This window comes from Eumetopias jubatus, unplaced genomic scaffold, assembly GCF_037043125.1.
Source record: "Eumetopias jubatus isolate StellerSeaLion01/CBP00866 unplaced genomic scaffold, mEumJub1_p1.0 scaffold_11, whole genome shotgun sequence".
Lineage (NCBI taxonomy): Eukaryota > Metazoa > Chordata > Mammalia > Carnivora > Otariidae > Eumetopias > Eumetopias jubatus.
The window spans coordinates 15,037,612-15,048,337 of record NW_028274817.1 but is presented as its reverse complement, the minus strand read 5'-3'; the positions used below and the strand labels follow the sequence as shown (position 1 = coordinate 15,048,337).

The following is a 10,726-nucleotide window of genomic DNA, read 5'->3' as shown; positions in this document are numbered from 1 at the left end:
ACCCACCTCAAGATATCCATAGGCCCTAAGTGACCAGTGGGCTGCAAAAATGGGAGAATTCCATAGGTCACCATACCCCCTTTAAAAACGACCCCCACCCAGGGCCTCTTGGCAGGCAGCCTCCCCTCTGCTGTCCTGCCCGCAGGTATTCGAGAAACTTCTATCTCCTTTGCTCTGCCTCAGGTGAATCCTTTTACTGCCTGCACCACCGGCTTCCACCCCACCGATCTTTGGCCCACATTTGAGGGCCCCCATCTGGCTGAGAGAGACACCCCGTTTAGACACCACACATACTTGTGAAGATCTTTTGTTGCCTACAAAGTAGGCAAATGACCATTATGTAAGCCTGGGGGGCCCTATTCACCTAGAATGGAATATGCATGATGCCTCCAGAAGCACGAGGTTATGCACATTTCCTCCCACCTAATTCTGAAAAAAATCATTGACGTGCTTTCCGTTATGTGTTGAATTGTGCCCCTGACCAATTCATATGGTGAAATCCTAATCCCCAATACCTCAGAATGTGAGTTTATTTGGAAATAGGGTCATTGAAAATGCAATGATTTAAGATGAGGTTATTCTAGACTAGGGTGGGCCTCTAATTCCATACAACTTGGTGTCCTAAAAAGGGGACATTTGGACACGTATTATGCAGGGAGACTGCCATGTGAAGGTGAAGCCGAGATCAGGGTGATGAAGCAGAAGCTATAAGTGTGAGGGTTGATTTTACATATCAACCTGCCTGCACAGGGTACCCAGATATTTGGTCAAATATTATTGTGAGTGTGTCTGTGAGGGCGTTTTGAATGAGATTAACATTTGAATTGGTAGATTGAGTAAAACAAATTGCCGCCTACTGTGGGTGGGCCTCTTTCACTCAGTTGAAGACCTGAAGAGAACAAAAACACTGACCCTCTTATTCATAAGAAGAAACTCCTCCTGCCTGACTGAGCAAGGACATTGATCTTTGCTGGCCTTCCAACTTGGACTGAGACATAGGCTTTTCTTGGGTGCCAAACCTGCTGGCTTTCAGACTAGAACCTACCCCATTGGTTCTCCTGGGTCTCCAGCTTGCTGACTGAAGAAGATCTTGGGACTACTCAGCCTCCATAATAACACAAGCCGATTCTTTCCCATAAATCTGTCTCCATCTACCTATCATCTATTGATCTGTCTGTCCATCTGTCCGTCCATCTATCCATTCATCCATCCATCCATCCATCCATCCATCTGTCCGTCTGTCCTATTGGCTCTGTGTCTTCGGAGAACCCTGAATACTACACTAAGAAATGCCAGATCTTGCCGGCAAACCACCAGAAGCTATGGCAAGAGACCTGGAACAGAATCTCCCTCACAGCCCTCCGAAGGAACAGCACTGCCCATGCATTATCTCCGACCGCTAGTCTCCAGAACTGAGAGATAAAACATTTCTGTTGTTTAATCCACTGAGTCTGTGGCAAACTAATAAACCTTCTGACACTACAAATTGCAGAAGAGAATTGAAAAAGCAGCATGCGGGGCGCCAGGGTGGCTCGGTCAGTTAAGCGACTGCCTTCGGCTCAGGTCATGATTCTGGGGTCCTGGGATCCAGTCCCGCATCAGACTCCCTGCTCCGCGGGAGGCCTGCTTCTCCCTCCCCCCCCCCCCCCGCTTGTGTTCCCTCTCTCCCTGTCTCTCTCTGCAAATAAACAAAATATTTATTTATTTATAAATAAATAAATAAAATCTTTAAAAAAGAAAAAAAGAAAAAGCAGCATGCTAGTTCCCCCTTGTAAAACAATGACTTTTCCGGTTGGGAATGGTTGTAGGGGTAACAAGAACCCATAGGTTAAGGCACTGTTCTCTTCCTTACCCATCTCTGGCTTTCTTTGAGTGGCTTTTATTTCTTTGGGTTTTCTCTTTTCTTTTCTATTTCCTTGTACCAGCCCTGTTTCTTCTGTTCCTCAGCACTCTCCATTCTGATTCCTGATGCTTCCAATGTGGTTTCATTTAAGTCATGGCTTTATTTCTTCCTCTTTTTACATGGACTTTGCTAGCTCATTGTTGTCTGTTTATTTTCTTCTTTATCATATCATTTCTTCTTTAATTTAGTTTTTTCCCATGATTTAATATTTCTTAGTGCTATTAAAAAAAGAATATGTCTAACTTTCTCTTATACCACCTGGGAGTAATTCTTTTTCCTAGAATTATACTTTTTCTGCCTTTTGTATTTCGTTGTTGTGTTATCTTGTTCTTCTTATTTCTTTGTTTCTTACTTTTTTTTTTCTAATAGCATCAGCCCACCATCTCCTTTATTTAAACTTCTGCTTACTACTTGATTTGAATCACAGCAAACTTAACTCAGCCTTACATTGCTTAATAACAGATCAGGGAGGGGAGGGGGGTGTGTGGAATATGAACAAAGGGAAGGTCACTGGTACTTAAAAAGGTAGTTCTCAAGTGGTTCCCATCTCTGATTTTACTCCCTCTTGTTGGAACTAGAACCTATTGGGCTCCCTGACTGCCTTCCTGCCTGTCTGCCTGCTTGCCTTCATCTTTCCTTCTTTTGTTTTTTTCAAAGTTTATTTATTTAAGTAATCTCTACACTCAACGTGGGGCTCAACCCCCGAGATGAAGAGTTGCATGCTCCTCCAACTGAGCCACCCAGGCGCCCCTTTCTTCTTTTAATGAAATCTGCACATTACATAATATCTGAAAAGACTAGTAAGAGCTCTGCATTCTTTTTATTTTTTTTTAAAGATTTTATTTATTTATTTGACAGGGAGACACAAGAGAGAGGGAACACAAGCAGGGGGAGAGAGAGAGGGAGAAGCGGACACCCCGCAGAGCAGGGAGCCTGATGCGGGGGCTCGATCCCAGGACCCCAGGCCCATGACCCGAGCCAAAGGCAGACGCTTAACCAACTGAGCCACCCAGGCGGCCCTGCATTCTTCCTTTATATGTGGTTTGTGGCTGATTCGATTCCTACTATTATTGTAAATGGAATTTTATTCCCAATATTTTAATTTTTTGTTTACCTCTATCACAATGAGTTTCTAATCTCTATTCTACAAAAAGCCACTTAGAATCAAGTTGGATAGACTAAAAATATCTGTTGCAACCCCATGGAGAAACAAGGTATACAGTTCTAGGACCGAGGGCCTCCATCCCGATGTTTGAGGAACAGACTGGGGAAAGCTCCAAGTCATTATGCCCTACTTATGGCTCAGCTTTGTATGTATAACATGAAGGGTTTAGAGAAAATACATTCTAAGCTTTCAACAGCTCTAAAATGTTTTGACAGTAAACGTGACTTCATGATTTCATGAATCATAATTGAATTATTTCAGGGAAAAGAGACAGGTTTTTGAAAGATTTCTGTAACTGTACTATGTCTAGGAAAATGAGCAGGCAAAAATATTTTGCCTATGTTTGTTTGATTGATTGACCGCCTCACATTGATCTGTGTTCAGCTCACTAAAGAAGAGTCCATCCAAAAGAACAAAGTGCTTTTTATGGGAATTTTGCTTTCAGAAAGAAGTTATAGTCTTAGAGACTGTACTTGATACTAATAGAACTTTCTAAAAAAAGATTGATTGATTGATTGATTTATCAGAGAGAGAGAGAGCACAAGCAGGGGGAGCACCAGGCAGAGGGAGAGGCAGGCTCCCCGCTGAGCAAGAAGCCCAATGGGGGACTCAACCTAGGCCCCCAGATCATGACCTGAGTGGAAGGCAGACACTTAACCGACTAAGCCACCCAGGCACTCCAGAACTTTTGTTCCTAGACAGAGGTATGTTTTCTTTTTCCAAAAAATTATTCATTTATTTATTTGACAAAACTCTCGAGCATGGTGTGGGGGACAGAGGGAGAGAGGGAATCTCAAGCAGGCTGTGCGCCCAGCGCTAAGCCCAAGCGGGGTGCGATCGCACAACCCCCAACATCTTGACCCAAGGTGAAACCAAAAGTCAGACATTTACCCGACTGAGCCAACCAGGCCCCCCCAGATGTATCTTTTCCTTAGAAAGATTCTTTACAATTATAAATGTATCCATAATGCACAAGCGATGTGTCCACGTACCCTTCCGCTAAACGGTCTCCCGTATCCCTTGGAGCACAGACCCCATTACACACACCAGGGAGCCCCTTCATCCCCTTTCCTTCCAGCTGTCTCAGACTTGGGGTAGAGAGAAGGGGAGGCGGGCAGCCAACTGAAAAGTGGGAAAGAGATTTGGTGGCCCACCACTTCCTGGTTTCATTTTCACTTCTTGTTGCTCCCCAGGAAGACAGAGGAAGGGTGGGCATTGTGACCCCTTTTCCGGAGCCTTTGGGAAGGATGGAACATCTTCCTTGGACGTTTGGTTCTGGTTCTCCAGGCACTGGACAGGAGACGCTGTCAAGCCCCATAGGAAGGATTCTTTTCAGAAGAGGGTCTGAGCCCGTAGACAAACCAGAAGGCAGAAGACTCTTAAGGAGGATGGGTGTGGACATGGCCAGTCCTGTGCAGGGGGTGCCCAGGATCGACTTCTGGGGTCAATTTCCTTTTCCTTCGCCCCTTTCTGTCTCTCTCTCCTGTCTTTCTGTCTCTACCAGCCACTGCCCTTTTGAATGTCTTATGTGTGCTTCTGGTTTCCGGAGACACAAATGGAGCTCTCCACATGGACACTGAAACCAGTAACTTTGTGGTGGGGGGACGTCCGTCCAGTACGATCGATCAGCACATGGTGGAGGCTCTGTGAGGAGGCCTCTCTAACCTCCAAGGTCCCCACCCCACCCCGCCGAGGGGCCCGGCCATGCACACTTCAGGGGGCAGTGAGAAGAGCCGTTACCTTCAGGAGGCCCCGAAGGTGTGACGTTCCCATACTAAAATGCCGTGTGCTCTGATTTTTTAAAAATATGAAACAGAAACCAAGACACAATGCGGTAGTGTCTCAATGATATTCCCGAGAGCGTCGGAATAAAAGAACAAACCAAAACCAGCATCCTAAACTTCCCCAGCCCGCTCGTGGCCCGCTCTTCATGTCTTTCACCAGGGTTAGCAACTAGGTTTTCCAGGGGGACACAGCCGGTGTCTGCTCAAATGCCTAGGGACAGGACTCTCCGTTCCCCGAGGGACCCACTTCTATCTACATCACCGGTCCCTGGCTTTTGTTTCAGGTTAAAGGTGGACGAGATGTGACCTGCCGTGGGATCTCACCACCTCCCAGGCTGTGCGAGCTGCCGCATTCCACTTTACCATGCATGGAATCCCCTGTCCCGCGTAACTAACCTAAAAACGCCGCTTGGGCAAGAAAAACATACCAAACCGAAAGGGATGAAAACTCAGCTTTTATTGTAGTAGCTGAAACAAGGGAGGTGTATATTACTTTAAATCAATTTTTTTTTGTTTTGCATTTTCAGAAATTGTGGGTGGGCATAAGCAGGTAAGAACCCATGCTCTTTAGCAAGGGCCAGCTCCACCCTGCTGTGTGGCTCAGGTCAGCATCCACACCCACCTGGACAGATCCACATCACCCCTGTGCCTCCCCACCTGCCTCCCCAGTAGAAAGTACAGCACATTTTGGGTGGGCACGGTTTGTTTTGAGCTGCCACTTGTCTTCTTCTCATCGCCCGGTGTGCATGTGCTGGGTTTGACTTCAGAGTTCTCTTTCTCCATGACTGGCCAGTGCCGCAGATGGCCTCACAAAAGGAGCACAACGGAGGAAGCCTGAAAAAGATGATGAAACTCAAGTGGATTCCGGGGACCCTCCTGCCTCTTCCCCCGGCCACCTCCCCGCCACACACGCTTCTTTCCAGCGTAGTCCTAAGAGATGGCTTTTTTTTTTTTTTTTTTTGCCTCGTTCCCCCCATCAGTCAAGAAAGGTTAAAGAGAAAGGCATTTCAAGAAGGAAAAGATCTAAGGCTGGGAACTAGGTGCTGACAGATCAGTTTAAGGCCTGGAGAGGCTGTCTGTGAGCGTCATGACCAATCGTGTTCGAAGACTGCACTCACCCCGATAGCTGACCATGAGCCCCACACCCCTGATACCTCACCAGGACCCCCAGACTGCCCTGCCTCCCAAAGCTTTGGGCAGTATTTTTTGAATCTGACCCAGTGCCAGGGTTGGGGGCAGGTACTTACTGTGTTCTCAGTTGTTGACTCAGTGGAGAAATGAAGGCACTGGCTCGGGCTACACACAGAGCTGGGACAGAAGTAAAAAGGCCGGATCTAGAGGCCCTGCTCCGCACCACTTCTCTACAGACCGTCTCTGTGCCAGTTTGAGCAAATGACAGTCCTGTAACCTCCCTCTTCTATCCAGTAGGGCTGGGGTTCATCAGGTGGGTTAGTGTGGTAACGGTCCCAAACCATATTACAGACGATGGCTTACCTCAGAGACCACTCAGGTTTCTGTAGAGAAAGGTCCGGAAGAGAGATCAAGGAGCGAGAGGAAAAATTCTTTCCTTGTTTTCTTCTTCCCTGAGCCCTAAGGCCTGATTGGCTAAGCCCCAGAGGTGTCGTGGTGACTCACAATGGCTCTCAGAACCTTGCGGCCACGTGCAAGATCCGAACACTGGACGTTATTACCAGGGTTACCTCTGGTTCAGGGCTGACGACAGTGAGTGGGCGAGCGGTGCTAGAGGAGGGACGGCTCTTATCCTCAATCATGTGACACTTGAAACAGTTGAAGTCAGTGAGAGCCAGGTCACACACTCTTTGTCTTGAGAGGCAGGGAAGGCCCACTCCGCCCACTTTCCTCCCATCCCCTGTAGAGCCACGTCAAGACATTCAGATACCGCGATCAGGGTCTAAAAGACCTCAGAAAGGGATAAGACCTATTATTAGTGTCCAGTATCATGTCACCAAAAGAAAGTAGCAAAACTGCCTTTCTCTAAAGGGATTTCCTTCCTAGAAAAACCAAAGCCACCACCCAGGAAGTAGATCAGGAAAGGTCAGTTGATAAAAGTTAAACACACACACACAATAAATTTTCCATACACTCCCTCTAGGAAATAGAATGGAAATAAATAACCGATTCTCATTAGTCACAAGCATGGTGAAACACCTACAAATATAATTAACTTTTAAAGAAACCTAGGGAAAATATACATGAACCTTTTTATGCACTTCCTGTTTGGACACTAAAATAATATTTTAAATTATTTTTACGGGGGGGGACGGAAGACTAATCTTTGAAATGGTATCAATTCTCCTCTAAATCTGTGATTTCAGTGCAATCCCAATCAGAAGTCACAACAGGGTTTTGAGTGCAGATTTGGAACTAGATGACTGGGTTATACAATTACCTTGAAGAGAAAATATGAAGGACTTTCCCAGGGGAGAGCTTCTCATACTATCTATTTTTTTTTAAGATTTTATTTATGTATTTGACAGAGAGGGAACACAAGCAGGGGGAGTGGGAGAGGGAGAAGCAGGCTTGCCGCCGAGCAGGGAACCCGATGCGGGGCTAGATCCCAGGCAGACGCCTAACGACTGAGCCACCCAGGCGCCCCTAGCTGAACATTTTTGAAACTGCCTTACATGCATACCGGTTGAACAAATTCAGTTTATGGATGCTGGATGGTGGGAGCCAGGGCTGGTGAGTGCGGTTATACTTAAGCAAGAAGGGAATGCTAGAATGACCCACGTGGTAATGGATCAGAGTTGGAGACGTGGGTATGAAGTCATATTTATCTTAGCAGAGAGAGATGGATAGATGCAGAAATATTTACAGGTAGGCACATACAAGTCATGTTAGTTTCCTATTGCTGCTGTAACAAATTATCACAAACATAGTGGCTTAAAATAAAAACTTTTTTTTTCCCTCTTAGCCTTCTGGAGGTGAGAAATCTAAACTCAAGTTGTTACAGGGTGACGTTCCTTCTGGAGGCTTCAGGCAAGAATCCATTTCACTTGTCTCTTTCAGTTTCCGGAGGCTGCCTACATTCTTTGCTTCATGACCCCTTCCTGGCACCACACCACCTACTGGCTTCCATAGTAATATCTCCCACTACTAACCCTGCTCCTCCTGTCTCTCTCTTAAAGGATTCGTGGTGAGTTCAGGGACTGGGGCGGGGGGGTGGTGATCAAGGAAGACACAGGACCATGAGAGGCAGAAACAAGCTTTGTTTGGGCAGCACAAGGTCAGGGTTGTCTGAGAGGGGAACTCCCTCCCGGCAAGAGACCTTCCAGAGAGTGCCGGCCTTTCGGCGCCTGGGTGGGGTTCTGTCTGCGGAATCGTGGAATCAGTGGCTTGGGAGAATGGTGACTGAATGAGAGAAGGATCAGGGAGAGAACCGAGGAGACTTTAGCGCAGTCCCCGCAGGGAAACCATGCCGAAACCCCGGAAGAGGCTCGCCGGGGCTGCTGGGCCTGCCGGGCCAGACAATAAGGGGCCAGCAGGAAAACGTACCAAGACTAAGAACCCAGTAGGGACATCAGCTACATTGGGTAACTCCAGCCCTGAGAAGACTTCAGCCTCTAAAAACTGTGGGAAGAATCTAAGCAGTTACTGGCTGATGAAGTCTGAGCCAGAAAGCCGACTAGAGAAAGGTGTAGATGTGAAGTTCAGCATTGAGGATCTTAAAGCACAGCCCAAGCAGACAGCATGCTGGGATGGTGTTCGCAACTACCAGGCCCGGAACTTCCTGCGAGCCATGCAGCTGGGGCAAGAAGCGTTCTTCTACCATAGCAACTGCAAAGAGCCAGGCATCGCAGGACTTGTGAAGATTGTGAAGGAGGCTTACCCAGGCCACACACAGTTTGAGAAAAACAATCCCCATTATGACCCATCCAGCAAAGAAGACAACCCCAAATGGTCCATGGTGGATGTACAGTTTGTTCGGATGATGAAGCGTTACATCACCCTGGCTGAGCTCAAAACCCATTACCAAGCTCACAAAACCACTGGAGGCCCCTTAAAAAATATGGCTCTCTTCACTCGCCAGAGACTCTCAATTCAGCCCCTGACTCGAGAGGAGTTTGATTTTATTTTGAGCCTGGAAGAAAAGGAGCCAAGTTAACTGGGACACTGTTGCTGGAATGGGCAAGCCATTACTCCAAAGAAGTCAAGCTTTTATAAGACAAACGAAGGTGTGTGGCACCTTGCGTGGTTTTCATGTACCTTTTCCAATAAAACATTAATATAAAAAAAAAAAAGAGAGACCTTCCAGAGACAGAGGCATGGGCGCCGCACCCCAACCCCGCCCCGGCCCAGATGGGGAATAGGGCAAGGACATTTGCAGGGAAGAAGGGGAAATGAGAGAGGAAATGTTTGTGTTTAGGTAATGACACTGAGCAGCTCGGTGGGGGGCCCCCAGGTCAGACAGTTCCAAAGCATGGCAGCAGTCTGGGGTCTTTTATGGACCCCAGTATTTGACTTACCTGTGGTTTGCAGGTGATGGGTGAGGTTTTATGGAGTATGTAAATAGGTAGGCTCCAAATGGCTTTGAAAATGTGTTTTTTGGACTATTTAAAAGAACTGAATGTATGAGAGTTTCAGTTTGACATCAGTGGCCTTTGGGCTAACGGTCCTAGCCTGCTATGAAGAAGTAAACAGCATAGCGGTTCATCATGAGGAGCCACCCACAGCTGAGGACAAGACAAAATGAGAAAGAAGGAACAGCAGTGGTCACCAGAGGCCATACTCAGCTCCCTCAACTTGCTTACTTTCTGCCAAAGCCATAAAGCAGCAGATCCTAATTTTGTTGGTAGTTATGAGAAGCTGATGAAAGCCATGAACTCACTTCCTAGAAAAAATACACACACACAACCAATTTAAAAAGTTTACAAAATGTTCTCGAACATCCACGGGCCCTCTAGAACTGTGCTTCCCAATATGATAGTCCCACGTGGCAGTTTCAGTTTAATTAATATTAAAAATTCAGTTTCTCATTCATACTAGCCAAATTTCAAGCATTCCATAGACATAATTGCAGAAAGTTCTATTGGACAGCTTGGCTTTAAAATTTCATGGGCACAAGGCTAAGGGCCCCATCCCTTAAATGAACCCTTATACATCTGGTGGCCTGAAACCCCAATCCCAGTCTAATATGGGCTATCTTCTGTTTCTGTAGATACACAGGCCACAGAAGAAATGCAGACCAATACTGACAACTCTGGTGAATGACCCTGAAAGTCCACGTGGCTCTGAGTCACCCTTGGTCACCTTCAGCCACGGGCGTCTTAGGTAGTTAGAGTCTTGCGTCCAAAAGCTACAGATCCACAACCCTTCGTTCTTCTCCACTCAAGAGCTGTGTACTTCAGCCCACATCAGCCTGACCCTCGTCCCGCGATGGCATGCCAAGTGGCTTTTTCATGAGAACGATACACTGCCTCAGGGCAGGCCACCAGCCATCTGGTCCGCATGAGTAAGCAAGGACACTGATCACGTTCCTCTTGCTATGTCCACGTGCTGTTAAAAGTCTCCCGCATACGGCAGGTCACGTAGCTCTCCCCCAGAGCGAGGACGTGGGGACTAGTATGATGCCCTGAGTACAGATGAGGGGACCGAGGTTGGAGGCTCAGGAGCACTGAATGACTTGTCCCAGGTCACACAGGAAATGCCAGAGGGAAATGGTGAGAAGGATGGAATGAAGAGATCTCTGCAACACTCATGTCTCAAATCATCCAAACGTTCTTAGTCCAATGTCTGAGGTCAAGGACATGGTCACACGCACGTCTCAATGTCGGTACCCACCTTATGCTACAGATCCTCTCTGTATCTGCCCAGATGCCTCATGTGCCTGTCTTCTTCCCTGCAGTGGCACAA

The 10,726-nt window shown here is 47.1% G+C and overlaps 1 pseudogene; it reads left to right on the top strand.

Annotated features, from left to right (window-relative positions):
* The first annotated feature begins 8,160 nt into the window (after positions 1-8,160).
* Positions 8,161-9,108, top strand: LOC114202513 (thymocyte nuclear protein 1 pseudogene; annotated as a pseudogene).
* The last annotated feature ends 1,618 nt before the right edge of the window (positions 9,109-10,726 follow it).